This window comes from Mauremys reevesii, unplaced genomic scaffold (genome assembly GCF_016161935.1).
Source record: "Mauremys reevesii isolate NIE-2019 unplaced genomic scaffold, ASM1616193v1 Contig169, whole genome shotgun sequence".
Taxonomy (NCBI): domain Eukaryota; kingdom Metazoa; phylum Chordata; order Testudines; family Geoemydidae; genus Mauremys; species Mauremys reevesii.
Window position 1 is genome coordinate 51,585 of NW_024100792.1, and position 15,319 is coordinate 66,903.

Sequence of the window (15,319 nt, forward strand, 5' to 3'; positions counted from 1 at the left end):
GGAGCCACGGGACCAGCGCCCAGCAGCGCGCCCCCTGCGGCATGCCGCCCTGCTTGGGGCGGCCGGATTACTAGAGCCGCCCCTGCTTTTAATTAGGGGGTTAGAGTAGAATATATATGGATAAAGACACAGATGAGGTAGCTTCCTCTACTGAGTCTGCGCAAAGTTACAGAACAGAGGATTAAAAAATAGATGATTGACATAATAGTGGAGAAGAGACAGAGGAAAAATAGCCAAGCATAGCAGAGATTTGAGAAGAGTCACCCTGTCCCCAAGAAAGATAACTTGAGCACTTCCTTGTCTTGCCTTATCTTTTTATGCATGTTTATGTAATTCATACGTGATAGTAGCATTGTCTAAAAACATATATAATAAAGGCTAAAATAAATTGTTTAAGCCTAAATTGAAGTGGATTTGGTTTTCACCCAACAGGTTGACGTTTGCATTTAAAGTGGAACTAAAAATCCCGGTTTCACAGTATAATAAATGAATCTACTTTCCAAGTTCAGCAGAGTTACACTTTAGATTACATTAATGTTTTGCATAAAATAGTTTCTTACTTTGCCAGAGACATTTTTTTTAAAAAAAAATCACAATATTAATAAAATTCACTGCTTGTTCTCTCACCTTATTATTGGCTTTGATTATTTCAATGACAGAAGACCCCAAACTCTTCATATATTCCCTAGTTACTAAAAGCTCTCAACAGTCTCAACAGAGGTGATGGTGACAGAGCTATACCAGTAACTCAGGTGATTTACAAGTAGCATCATTGTGACATCAGAAGAACCAACCAATCAAACTTTCCTGTGCAATTTGCTCAGTAACTCAGGTGATTCATAAGTAGCATCATTGTGACATCAGAAGTAGCAACCAATCAATCTTTCCTCTGCACTTTGCTATCAGTCAGTGAAGTGGAGAGGGCCTATTCACAGGTCAAAAGTTCTCATTGTTAACTTACTTGAACATCTGTATACAAACATGGTAATAACCCTGGATTGACTCATTGTCCCTGGCCTCAACCTACTCCCAGCCAAGACCTTCTCTCAATGGGGTCCTTACAGAGGCAGCAAAGAACAGCCATTACCGTACCTCTGCAGAGGCAAATTCTTAACCCCCATTCATATGATGGTATAATCTTCAGCATCCTGTATATAGGATGTAGGAAGCAGCAGAATTTTCTAACAAGCAGCAGCATTTTCTAATATTCTTAAGTAGGCAGCAGAATCTGCATGCATAGATAAAATCCCTGACTGCAAAGAGTAGGTGACAACCATCACACTTACAGAAGACATATGTGGTGGTGCCTTTCCCACAGCAACATAACTTCTTTAATCTAAGTGTGTATGGAGGGGCAGAAAGGGGATGGGAAAAGAGTTAAGCTAAAGAGAAATATGAAGAATCGTGGAATCCATGACTTGCATGAGTTATAATGTTCTACCCAATACACACGGAAACTGTGGAGCTGCAGCAATTGGCAGAGGCCAAAACATTCAGCTGGACTAACTTCCCCATGTTCTCAGGCATTCCTGCACCCCTCAGAGTTTCTCCACTAATCTCAACTCAGAGTGCCTGCAAAGTTCAGTAGCTCCACCAGAACCTCCAGTTCTCCTGGTAACCACAGAACCTGAGGGACCCCTATCATACTTCTAAGTACTACAATGTTCCCCGTTTCTTAGCTCCCCTATTGTTCTCTGCATAACACCGGGAGCTCTCTGCCAGCTTTCTTTCTTTGCATGGGAAAGATTTCAAAATGTCTTAAAGAAATTATCAAGAAAATCCCCAGGCAGAAACCAAACAAAACAAATCATTAAACTCTGTGAGTAAAGTTGACAGTACATGTAAGTTTGTTTTCTTTTTTAATTCGTAATGCTGCAGTTATGAAAAACAAATAAAATGAAGCATTAGAAACCAAGGTAATTCAGAGTTAAGATCAAAATAAAAGACAGCCTAACATTTGAAAAGTAGGCAAGATCAGGGCCGGCTCCAGGCACCAGTGTAGCAAGCAGGTGCCTGGGCAGCCAATGAAGAGAGGGGTGGCACGTGCAGCAGTTCGGCGGCAATTCGGCAGTGGGGCCGTCACTCCCTCTTGGAGCGAAGGACCTGCTGCCGAATTGCCGCCATAGAAGAAGCGGCGGTAGAGCTGCCACCAATCGCGAACGCGGCTTCTTTTTATTATTATTTTTTGCTGCTTGGGGCGGCAAAAATGCTAGAGCCGGCCTTGGTTCAGATGCAAGTCTGTGACAACTGTCAGTAGGAACACAGCATGTGTCCAAAAGACACTTTGTCCGGACATAAGATAAGCATAAGTTGGGTCTGCATAAAAGCTTGGAGTTCTCCATCCTTCTCTTTGAGGAGATCTTAGTCTGGAATCATCTCTGGACTCTTCCATGCCCTGTACCTTTTTCACAGAAAGCTTCTTGTCCAACGTGCCAGATTTTGAAAGAGGATGTTGCTGATGAGGCCCAGGAAGTGAGGGACCCAGTACTAGCACTCTAAGGAGCAGAGAAGACATTTACAGGATGGTTATCTGACCCAGGGCCTGAAGCTACTCTCATTGCTTTACCCATTAAGTACATCTGGAGCAGGGCTTCTCTAGATTTGCAGGTCCTGCAAGTGAAGGACTTGCAAATATGTATTTTGTTTGGGGGAATGTTCCCGGAAAATGCCAAACATTACAGGCTATAGTGCCCGTGTTTGATGGGCAGTATGTAAATCCAGGGGACTTAAAAGAAGCCATCCTGACACCAGAAAGAAATAGCTATTCTGGTTAAAAAACCAAAATGCCAATGGGCAACAACTAGCTATCTCTATCTACACGCTGCACAGAGTTAAAAAGAGCCAGGTATTTTGTTAGCACTGCTCACTGCCCATGTTCATCTCAAAGCCAGGAGGCATGAGAGGAACTGAGTGGTGGCTGGCCTGCTCCACCCTTTTATGCCCTCGGTGCAGGATATGAGGATGCTCAAGGTGCATGAGACTCTGAACATGGGTGAGTGGGGTGCATTGCACACCGTCAGCAAACTGTGAAATGGATAACCACTCGAAGGGAAAAAGTTGCAAAGGGACAGCAGTGGTCTGTTCATTAAACCAATAATACACTGGCTTTTACAAATTGTCCTGGAGCCAGTACAAAAAGCCCTTGATCAAAACACCAGTTCAGTATGGAGATCTTATCTGCACACTCTTATGTGAAGGACTTGAAAACGGCACATTTTCCAGGAAGAAAGATTAGAGGCTAGAGTCACTGAAAAGGCAGAGTTGAGGTTGTTTGAGAGCCTGAATTATACATTTCCAAATTGATAAATGTTGGGTTGCAATTTACGTTTAACTTAACTTTGAATTTCCCGTATTTTTAATACTTGTTATTTTTAATTACTACAAATTTATTGTAAGGCACTCTCATCCTTGACTCGAGTTTACCCAAGTATTGAGCCTGCGATAGTTTAGAATCAAGTAACTTTCCCCTGAATTTATGGCAGTTTAGGCTGAAAATATTAAACTATATGACAGTGTCCCTTTAAGGTCACAATTGGCCACCAGGTGTCAATCTTCCTCTATGGAATATTATTGGTAGGGGCCTACGGTCCATTTTGGTCAATTTGACGGTCATAGGCTTTTAAAACCATAAATGTCATGATTTCAGCTATTTAAATCTGAAATGCCACAGTGTTGTAATTGTAGGGTCCTGATCCAAAAGGTATTGTGTGTGTGTGGGCGGGGTGTCACAAAGTTACTGTGGAGGGTGGGGGTTGTGGTGCTGCTACCCTTACCACTGTGCTGCTGGTGTTGACGCGCGCCTTTAAGCTGGGAGGCCGGAGAGTGGCAGCTGCTAGCTGGAAGCCCAGCTCTGAAGGCAGCACAGAAGTAAGGACCCTCAATTTGAGAAACACTGGTCTCCCCCATGAAATCTGTATAGAATAGGATAAAAGTACACAAAAGCCCAGATTTCATGGTCCGTTTGGACAGAAGCCGTGGCCCCGCGCCTGCTGGGGATAGAGAACTCCAGGGCTGTGGGCGCGGTGCTCTCTGTCCCCGGTCGGCACGGGGCCGCGGCTTCTCTCCCCTGCTCAGGCACTAGGCACTAGGGGCACTAGGCACTAGGCAGAGCACATCAATGCACCGCATTGGGGACCACTGACTTAAACTGACCAGCTTGAAACCCCGCTATACCGCGACCCTGCATTTATCACCATGGAATTTTTTGGACCCCAAACATCGCGTTATAACGGGGTTTCACTGTACTTACAGTATTAGTACTTTAAAGCAGCCTACACATTCTAATTAGACACTTGATAAGATGCAAATTAGAAAAAAACTATTTAAAAACTGCTTATCAGGTTAAATATGTAGCAATATAAAAACATTTTAAAAATCTATTATCAAATTGGAAAAATTGAAAGGCCTTTAAAAGTCTGGTTGGCACAATTTATATTTATTTTTTGAACTTGGATAGTGGCTGTAGATCAGTTTCACTTTGTGTTTTACTAGCTTCATTTTCTGATTCTTATGCATTGGCACAACACTGCAGTGTTTAGGCCACAAATTTTGCAGAGGGTCTTTGTCAGGGTTCTCAAACTGGGGTTGCAACCCCTTAGGGGTCGTGAGGCTATGATGTGGGGAGTCTCAAGCTGTCAGCCTTCACATAAACCCTGCTTTGCCTCCAGCATTTATAATGGTGTTAAATATATTTTAAAGTGTTTTTAATTTATACGGGGGTGGGGGACTTGCTATGTGAAAGGGGTCACCAGTACCAAAGCTTGAGAATCACTGCTCTTTGTTTATAAGAACTACCCCCACTGGAATTTTCTAAAACATTATTAAAACATTTCTATTTGGTCTTAAGTTTTGAAAAAGCTGCTTCTGAAGAAAAGCTATTAGAAACCTATATTTGGGGCCAAATTTAACCCAATAGTGTTCATTTAACTTATTCAATGCATGTCTCCCTTTTTGGAAGGGGCCTTTTGTAAATATCATATAGGGTCTTTTTTTTCACATCACTAAAACCACTTATCTAAAAATCAAAACTGTTTTTTTCATGATACACGTGTGTGTGTTTGGGGAGGCTCAGAATCTATAGTTTCTTTTCCACAGACTTCAATGGAATTTTGCACATGAAGAACAGTAGTCATCAATTTCAGATTATTAGCATGTGAAATGAATGATCTGATCATTCTTTTATGAGGACCTATTCCACTGGTACTCTATCTGCGAACAAACAGATGGCAGCCAATGGCAGTTGAGAATTTTCCTTTTTTCGGTCAAAAATACCTAGTAACGGTTCTGCATCAGGGGTCTCAAACTCAAATGACCATGAGGACTAGTACATTGTCCTGAGGACTGCATTTACTGACACACACACCCCCCATGCCTCCTTCGGCCCCACCCCATTTTCCAACCCCTTCCCCCAAATCCCCCCCAACTCTGCCCCCTCCCTGTCCCCAGGGGGTGCAGGAGGGTGAGGGTGTGACAGGGGCTCAGGGCAGGGTGTGGGGTGAAGGAGGATGCGGTGCAGGGTGAAGCAGGGGCTCAGGGACGGGGGTCAGGACAGAGGATGCAGGGTGCGGCACGGGTCTCAGGGCAGGGGGGCGGGGTGCAGCATGGGTTTCAGGGCAGGGGATCAGGCCAGGAGGGGTGCGGGGTGTGGCAGGAGGCGGGGGTGCAGCAGGGGGGTCAGGGCAGGGGGTTGGGGTACAGGAGGGTTGGGGAGTGCAGCAGGGGTTGGGCCAGGAAGGGTGTGGGGTGCGGCAGGGGTCGGGATGCAGGAGGGTGCGGCAGGGGTTGCAGGGTGCGGCAGGGGTTTCAGGGAAGGGGTCAGGCCAGGAGGTTCGGACAGACTGCGATCTAGAAACACATGCCATTGTGCCAGTACTCACTTCTTATTTACAGACCCGCCCTCTCCTCGCTTCACAGGCAGGCATTTTTAGGGCTTGGGAGGTGTTGTTTGACTAAATGGAAAAAGAGAGAAGAAAGGCCCAGACCCAGGATGGGTTTGCTGCTGCTGTGCTCAGATTCCGCGGGCGGAGCCTGGCGTTCTCCCTGTCCCTGGAGAGGTGTGTACGATCATGTGTGTGTGTGATCACCCTGTAGAGAGAGATCGCTCTGTGTGTGTGCGATCAGCCTGTCTCTTGTGTGTGATCATGACCTTGGCTGCGTGTGTAAGATCACCCTATCTGTGTGAGATCAGTGTGTGTGTGTGTGTGTGTGAGTGAGAGAGAGTTCACCATCTGTGTATAATCATCCTGTGTGAGATCGCGGTCTGTGTGTGGGAGAGATCACCGTGTGTGTGTAACCCGTGAGATCGCCATGTGTGGGATCACTGGGTGTCTGTTATCACGCTGTGTGTGTGATTCGCCCAGGCACCAGGTGTGTGTATCAGCCTCTTTCGGTGTGTGGCTGCCAGTCCCTGAAGTGTCTCTGTCACAATCTCAGTGTGTTTGTCTCTTTTGGGGTGTGTGTGTGTGTGTGTGTGTGTGTGTGTGTGTGTGTATCTGCGTCCCGCTCTCGGTCAGCGTGGGCGGGGGCCTGTCTTCTCTCGGCCCCTCTGTCTTTCTCTCATGTGCATCTCAGCCCCGGTGCCTGCTTCTCACACGGTGTCTGTGCCCCCTGCTTTGTCACTTTGTCTCAGGCACTGGGCATGGGGTGCCTGACTCTGGGTGCAACTGTGTGTGTGTGTGTCCTTGCTCTCCGCCTCTCTCTCTGTGTGTGGGCACCCGCTCCTCTCCTCATTCTCTTTCTCCCGGTGTACCCCAGCCGCTGGGCGCGTCTCCCCTCCCTCCATCCTGCTCCAGCGCCAGGGCAGCTGCACCTCATCTCGGTGAGCTGCTCGGCATTTCTACCCGGCCCCTTCGCTCCAGCCGTGCAAGGACCAGGCTGAGGCAGATGCTGCAGGGATGAAGCGGGAGAAGGAGGTTAAGGGAAGAGGTCCGCCTAGGAAAGATAAATCCCAAACTGGTGGGCGCTGACTTGGGAGCCCCGGGGCGCAATGGGGTGGAGGAAAAGCCAACAGCCACCCCACCACCGAGACACAAGACCTGCTCCTGGTCTTCGCCACGGCCCCTAGGGGATCTTCCTCCCACAGCTTCCCCAAGGGAACTTTTGAAAGGGGACGAAATATCACTGTGAGCAGAGAGCCCTCAGGCCAGGCTTGGGAAAGTTTGAGTGTAGTGAGCTCCCACATCCCGGGGACCCGTCTATTTCTTCCTCCTCCGCAGCTCTGCGTTGTAGTCTCAGTCGGTACTTTGCTGGGAGGAGTTTATCACCTGGGATCAGAGAGTCACCGCTTGGTACCTCTCCCATACCATGAACAAGCTTCAGCTTGCTTCCCTCATCGGCACTATAAAGGAGAGACTCGCTTCCACTGAGCTTTTAGCCCTTGAGGCCACGAGATTATTGTTATGTTTGTCACAGACTGATCTGAGGTCTCCTGGTTATCTGTCACCTGTGACATTACCCTTGGTCCCTTTCACAAGTGGTTAATTGGTGGATGCCCCTGCAGTGTAAAATGTATGGCTACAGTACCATCCATCTGCCACCCTTCCTCCTGGCCAAAAAAACAAAAAAGAACAAATACAAATATTCAAGAAGCAGGAATAATAAATTGGTTTGGGTCACAAACATTTGAAGCCAAAGGCTGTCTCCTTAAAACTGCAGAAATCGGCATTCCTCCCATAGTTCATAGGCCATAATCCTCCTTGAATCAGAAACACTGTCCCTGAACTGACTTATTTTAATGCCTCTCCCTATTAAAGTGACATCATACAATTGGACAACTGGATACATTGCTGAGTTCCCCAGAACTCTGATTGCAGCAGTATCCATCATGCCAGTCTTCTCTAGGGCATTTGTGTCTCTACAAGACTCAGTGTATAACTGTAAATCTCATCTGCTGTTTCAGTCTGAGCTTTGCAGCTCACTGGCCACCACTGTGGCCTAGCAAAACAGTTGTTGAGTAATAAGAGACATTGGGCCAAATCCTAAAAAATCCAGTTGCAAGTTGTGCTTAAATCACACAGTACCGTTTCCTTGCCTTAAGAGCCCAATCCTGAAACAATACAAAACAGGGAAGTAACTTCATTCATGCAAGTATTTTACTCAGACTTGTCACCTGCGTAAACTAACTCATTAGATTAAACAATTGCAGGATTGGGCTCTAATACTACTGAGGAAAGCAAGGGTTTGCAGGGTCAGGTCCCCTTTTAGTAGAGAATCCAGAGAGCCTGGGGGGTCACTGCTTATTTACATGACCCAGCTCTCTTCCTTTAGCGCGTGGAACATTTCATACATAAAACAGCACCATCTTTTCCCCACTCCCCTAAGCCTGTACAAATGCTTTCTGTTCTTCTCATGTGGCAAATAATCATTTCATAGGATTCCTTCCAATCCCTGTGGGATAAAGAGCATGAACACTTTCTTCCACACAGTGCTGAGACAGTAAGGAATAATATGGAAAATAGTACCACATGCCTTTCTTTAGTTATCTAACTATTTTGAATGGGATTCTTTTTCCTGAGTCCTTACAAAGTGCTCAAATGGGGCCAGATCCACTGCCCATAATTTGAAATCGGTGGGAACCTTCCAACGACTTCAGTGGGTTTGGATCAGGCCCTAAATCAATACATTTTGTGAAACAGGTAGAACCTATTTTGATTACCCAGAAACTCCACTCCAGGAATGACTGTATTGTACCCACAAATCTGATACCTGAGAAGCAGGCTCTAGGAAATTAATATCAATCTGTCAACTGCATACACTTTTTAGCTATCACTTTCCACCTGAGGCAATCGCTGGTAACATTCTTGACTGACGTCTATTGCTTTCTTAGAAAGGAGTCTAGCTGTGCCGTGGCACCACTTTCTCTGCACTCAGCGCTAATGCTACCAGATGTGGCATTTTTATGAGAGGCTTTTTAAAATCCAGAAAGAACGTTTCCGTTGGTGGGGTACAACAAAAATTGTTGTGTAGAGGAACTCCTTTTCTTGAGGCCTTCTAGAGCTCCTGCATCTATTCTGTAGTGTCATGACCTCCTATGCATTTGTTGTAACCTGCACCGCACACTGTTTGAATATTGTGTGTGATCATTTTTCCCTCAGAATTGAAGCTGACATTTGAACAGTTTGAAGTGTCAGGATTGTAGCAGTTCTGAACTTTACTGAACAAACACACTCGAATGCAGCTCACTTCTGACAAAACATACCACCACCCAGCATGGACAGGATTAAATAATAGGAGGGGTTACAACAGGAGAATCTAAAGGAGAATCTGCACAAACTCAGAAGTTCTAAAGTGTGCAACACAGGGAAGTAAAACAGTACAGGAAAGTGTTGTCAAAACTTGTCTATTACATGTTAATTACAGAGAGTGAGGGGACATATTACTGGCAGAATGGCAAAATCAATCATATACAGTGTCTGCTGAAAGCTGCTCAAAAGGTGGGATATGCTAAAAGTAGGTTCAGCAGAGATGGATGGTTGGGAAGAGTGCAGGTGAAGGAGTCAAAGTTACATGATAAACAAACAAACATATTCCTACTACAAAGAGCTTTAGCCAATCTAAATATAGATATGACAAGAACATACCTGTGGGGAAATTTGGTTGTTTCACAAAAATACATCACCATCGACAGAGTTGTTTCAGTGTAACAGGAAAAGGCCTGACTGCCAAAATAGCCCCATCTCTTGGCGGGGCACTTCCTTTATTCCCCTTCAAGTGCAGGGCACTTCCTGTCTGAAAGGCTAGTCCTTCACCCTTAATGAAAAGCAGTTGCATGAAGTCTGGAGTTAGTGACTCCCCCTTAGTCCTCTCATGGCTCACTTGTGGCAACTTCTCCTCCCTTTCTCTCTGCTCAGCCTGATAACAGGCTTGCAGTGCAGTTTTAATACTTATTTGGTCATTTGGTGATAATTTCTGTTCCCAAAGGATTACCACAGTGGGATTTCGCTATGGGGGAAAATTCTACTGCCCTCCCCATGCAAGACAGTTTGGGGACCCCTGTCAGAAACACAGCATCCCAGACCTAACCACACAGGAGAGGCGGGATGCTTGGCAAGCAAGGCAGGACAAGAAGCTGGGCATCTTTTCCTACCTGCAGTCATATCTATGCACCATCTTCCTGCCAGTGAACAGGAGTGCAGCTCTGGTACTGAAGTAGTGGTTGTGAAGTGGGTTTTGCAACTTGAAGCGGATTTGCACTTGAAGTGCCATGTTTTCCTTACAAATTCCTTGACTTTGATGGGACTATTCACACACTTAGAGCTCCACATATGCTTAAATGCGTTATGGTATAGGATTCAGGCTGTGTGTTTGGGGTATGCCATCTGGCCCTATAAACATAGAGTAGCTTCTGTGTAGCAGGAGTGCAAATTCACTGAAATGCATAGAGGCAATTTGAGACTTTGGAAGAAGGTCAGACCCTAGATCCTTTTGACGTCAATGGCAAAACTTACATGAAGTTTCATTACAGCTGAGTTCAATATAAGCAAGTTCTACTGTATTTGGTTTACAAAGTTAATTTTAAACCTCATTTTATTCATTCAGCAGGTCTTTTTTAAAATAGTCTGTCTCTAAGTTTCTTTGGAGACATTAAGACGTACCTGTCAGGTCTAAGGATGGCTAATGAGAATGTTGGGGCCATATCCTGCCATTAAAGTATTAGTCATATCCTTCCATGAAATCTGCATTAATAACAAATTAATGACCTAGGGCCAAGGTTATCTTTTGTTTATTCTGCTTTCTCGTAGCTGATCACTATTTGCTAGGCCTCTGGCCTCTTGACCAGACTCTGGACTTTGGGCCTCTAAGCGGGCGCAATCCATATACACCTCTACCCGATATAATGCTGTCCTCGGGAGTCAAAAAATCTCACGCGTTAGAGGTGAAACCGCGTTCTCCGAACTTGCTTTGATCCGCGGGCGCGCAGCCCGCCCCAGGCGCTGCTTCACCACGTTCTAACGAATTCGTGTTATATCGGGTCGTGTTATATCGGGGTAGAGGTGTACCAAGTTGTTATGCAAACAGCACATGGATTTTAACCCTTCAGAGCTGAAGCTGCAGACTCAAAGGATCCAGTGAGTGGGGTGGGCCCAGAACACTGAGGGCTGTGGGCTTTGCAGTGCACAGATCAATCTCAGAAGCATTCGCATAAAGATCTGACAGCTTGTCAGGCATGCAAAGAAGACAAAACAATGCAAACACATTTGAGGACACTGAATTGTTTTAAAGTTACCACGCTAGCTTTTCAAAATGCTGTTCAGTTTCTGAGCACATTATACATTGAAAAGTTTTATATAGAACTGTACCATCTTTGGAACCGCAGTCTTACCAGTTCCATTATGCTGCAAATCCAGGAATTTACCTAGGGTTTATAAAATCAATTTCAGTACTATCATGGTTGAGATTATAATATAATCCACATTTTATAGAAGACAACCAAATACTCATCAGCATCACCAGAAAATTTAAAAACTTGTTTTGAACAACTGAACTCTCCACAGACGATTGAAAGCCTCAGCAGATCTTGCTTAATAAGGCTGTTGCTAGGTAGGCCATGTTTTCCTTCATAGTAGTGAAGGGAATTAAAGCCATTACAAGGGTCAAGTTGGCCTAAGTCCTAATGAACGGGAACACGAAGCAGGCAGGCAAAACCAGTCACAGAGGCAAATCTATAGAGATGGTGCCAAGAAGGGCTGTAATCTACACCGAGAGGCAATAAGAAGTTTTTCTTCAGGACAGGGCACATTTACCTTGTTCTGACAAGTTTTCATTTGTAAAATGAGCACATTTGTAATTCCTAAGGCAAAGAAAATCCAGTTTAGTACATGTTCTACTTCCCTCTCAGATCGTCTTCTAAGGATTGTAGGACTATGTGGAATTATATTCCAATGTACATGTGACACAGGTGCGTGCAATCAATATCAGCAGCAGACAATAGAGCGAAGCAGAAAAATCAGCAAGATGGACGGCGTTAAAGCATTTCTTCGCCTTCTCAAGAAAAATTCTTACAGGACTAGTAAATTCTTGTGAACAGTGCGATGTATAGTTAGCATTAACTGCTGCAGTGGTGTACACAACAGGGCAGCCCAGTGTTCCCTTTGAATAGTGGCGCTTCAAAACGCAGCATAGGATGAGGTTTGGTAAATGCATTTAATTCAGTTGAGAGCTAGATATGTGTACTGTTGGGCATGAATGAACTAAGTTACTAGGTGGGCTGTAGTTGTCATGGCAAATGTTGAGAAATCATGATAAGTGGAGAAAGTGAATAAGGAAGAGTTATTGCTTCCTTCATGTAACACAAGAACCAGGGGTCACATAATGAAATTAATAGGCAGCTGGTTTAAAACAAATGTAAGGAAATGCTTCTTCACACAGTGAACAGTCACTTTATGGAACTCATTGGCAAGGGGTGTTGAAGTCCAAAACTATAAAAGGCGTTCAAAAAAGAATGAGGTACGGTCATGGAGGATGGGTCCATCAATGGCTATTATCCAAGATGGTCATATTACCAGATGTGCCCGTTACTTTGGGCTATGCCCATTTATTAGGGTCACTCTTCTGGGTGGGGAAGGAGGGTGCTGTAAATCTGTTAATATGCTGCTTATGTCATTTGTGTGTTCATATGGAGCTCTACTTTTCCCTTCTGCAAGGCCCCTCCCAATGGAGCTACCCTGCAGGACCTAGGTTCCCCAGGGCTGGGTTCCTCCAGCCCTAGAATTAGATGAACACACACACACACACCCCACCCCCTAAGTCTGAGTGGACCGGGTCAATCAGCACCCTCCAGCTGATCCCCTCATGTGTCTCTGTACTCAATGGGCTGAGTTGAGCAGCACTTTCAGCTGCCCCTCTCCCTTATGTGCCCCAAGTTTAATACGTCCCTATCCCACTTTCACGTTACAATTGTACTGGTAGTAACCCACTTAATGAGCAAAGCCCACAGTATTTTGGGGCGCTACAGGGATCTTTAGCTTAGGTAAAGGAAGCGTTGCTGCAGAATTAATTGGGGAAGCTGAAAACACAAAAGAGTAAAATTCAGAGAGAGAAGCAACCAGCTGAACCATAAAAGTAATTTATTGAATAATAGTGATAACTGCACAAGGAGGGCTAAATAAATATAACAGTTACATTTTAAAGGTTAATACCTGTGGTAGAAAAGAAAACAGAGAGAGAGAGAAATCTCACCCACTCCATGAGGCTTGAACTGGTCGGGGTTCCCAGGTGATGGTGGTAGCTCTGGGTCCTGAGTGCTGGAGACTGGCAGAGCCCTCAACATGATCAGTCAGGAGATGGTGTCCAAGTGGAACTGATGCAGAGTTTGGGTCTATACATCAGAACACTGACTTGAGCACAGGTAGGGGTTTTTGTAGAGAAAATACAGTAGTTCAAGGGAGAACACTAGATTTCTTTGTGGGTAAACTGATGCCTCAAGGGTTTTTTTTTTAAGCTAGACAATAGGAACTGATCACTCTTGGCTATGGGTAGTGTTTTCTTCCAGGGAGCTCACAATGCAACTAGGCTCCTTCAGTATTTTGGGATATCAATTGAAGATTTATTACTAGAATTGGTCTGATAATTGCTAAGCTGAGTGTGTACAGCCGTAGGTTCATTAGCACCTGGAGCAGGGATTCCCATGATGCACTGTGTCCCTGTTTTTCTGGTCTCAAAGTTTAGTGAGGTTCTCTGTTCCTCATTCGTTATGCTAATCCCTGTCCCATCTTTCATGCAGATGAGGCTAGAGGAGTTGTCTCTGTTCTTCATTCTGTATGCAAATAGAGATGTCTTAATCTTGTCACCCTTGTTAGGAGGGTCTAGGTGTGTCTCCCAATGCCCTTCATTGTTCTCTGCAAGCCTTTTCTCTGATTGGTTTGGCTCAAACAGAGACTGGAGGAGTGTCTTTCATGAGTCAGACAGGCTAGATACTGTGCCCTGGTTCCCCAAAACACAGAGCTGGCTGGTATCAAGTCCCCCCGTTGATGGGGTACTTGCACTGAGTGAGTATCCCCATTGCATCCTTAACGCCGTGGTACCGGGTCTGATCTTCCATCCATTGCAGCTGCTGCATCAGTCGTTGTATCCAACAAACCAGCAGAATCAGACCAATTGCTAGTATAATTTGGAAACCAGTGATCACCAAATGGGGTGAAGCATGAGATTTAAAAGACCTGTTGCACTGGGGCTCCACCCAAGCAAAGTCTCCCACCAAGAGTGATGGCCTGTGTTTTTACCTTAATGGCAATGAGACCCATTCCCAGTGAAATGGGAGAAACCTCCTTGTAGAGCTCAGGATAGGCATTTAACTGTTGTACAGTCCATATAGGCACAGTAAATGTAATATCACAACCAACAATGATGGTTATATTATAGAAACAGCGATTAGCATAAGGCCCCATGGGTTGGACCCAGTGCCCATTAATCAACACAATATTACATCTTGTCCTTACACACATACCTGCTTTGCCAACATAGACAATAACAGACCCTTCTGCGTGGATAACATTGAAGGAAGAGTGAGAATATTCCCAGGTTACCCATTCATCCCAATCCTTATGGCTAGTTTCAATCAGGAGAGCACATGCAGGTGCAATGTGAGAGCTATTCATGCCCTTTAAGTGGATTTGACCCTCCTTCAGAGAAGTCTGAGGTGGAAGAACCAAATGTTCTTGTTGATCCAATTTTAACACCTGGGGTCCTGAAACTGGGGCTCTTAAATGTCAGAAGGAGCACAGTTTGTGATCAGAGGTTGGAATTTAAAGCTGTTTTTGTTGTTGGCCCAAATCCACTCTGTACAAACCAGGCTCATGAAATCTCTCTGAAATGGCAATGTGCCTATAAATTTACACCAAATTGCTGGCATGAGCTTGTCACAATGTGTGTCCTTTAATGGAACTGTCCAGTCTGGGGGACCTTGCTGAATCAAGTCATGTGCAGCTAAAATCCAGTTCAGCAGTTTACAAGGAACCATGTGATATTCTTGCCTGCTGGTGTGATCAGAGACAGCTGCAGTTCCTCTCCAGGTAACGGAGGTGTCTGAGTTCCAATGGCAATGATGACACGTAGGGGCATGGTTGTTCCCCAAACAGCAGAGAAACCAGGGCTACCCTGCACCTTTCACCACCCAGGAGGCTGTCACTGAGTGTGTTTGTCTCCTTCGAACTGATAGTGACGCTGCAGGGCCAGGGGGTTGCTCCCATTCCCACAGAATCCATGCATGTGGCACAGCAATTTAGCTTCCTGGGCTCCAGCTGGCAAGCACCTCCAGAGGCTCAGAGGGGTCACAGGTACAGCATAGAGCCTGGACAGCATCAGACTCCAGACACTTATGAAC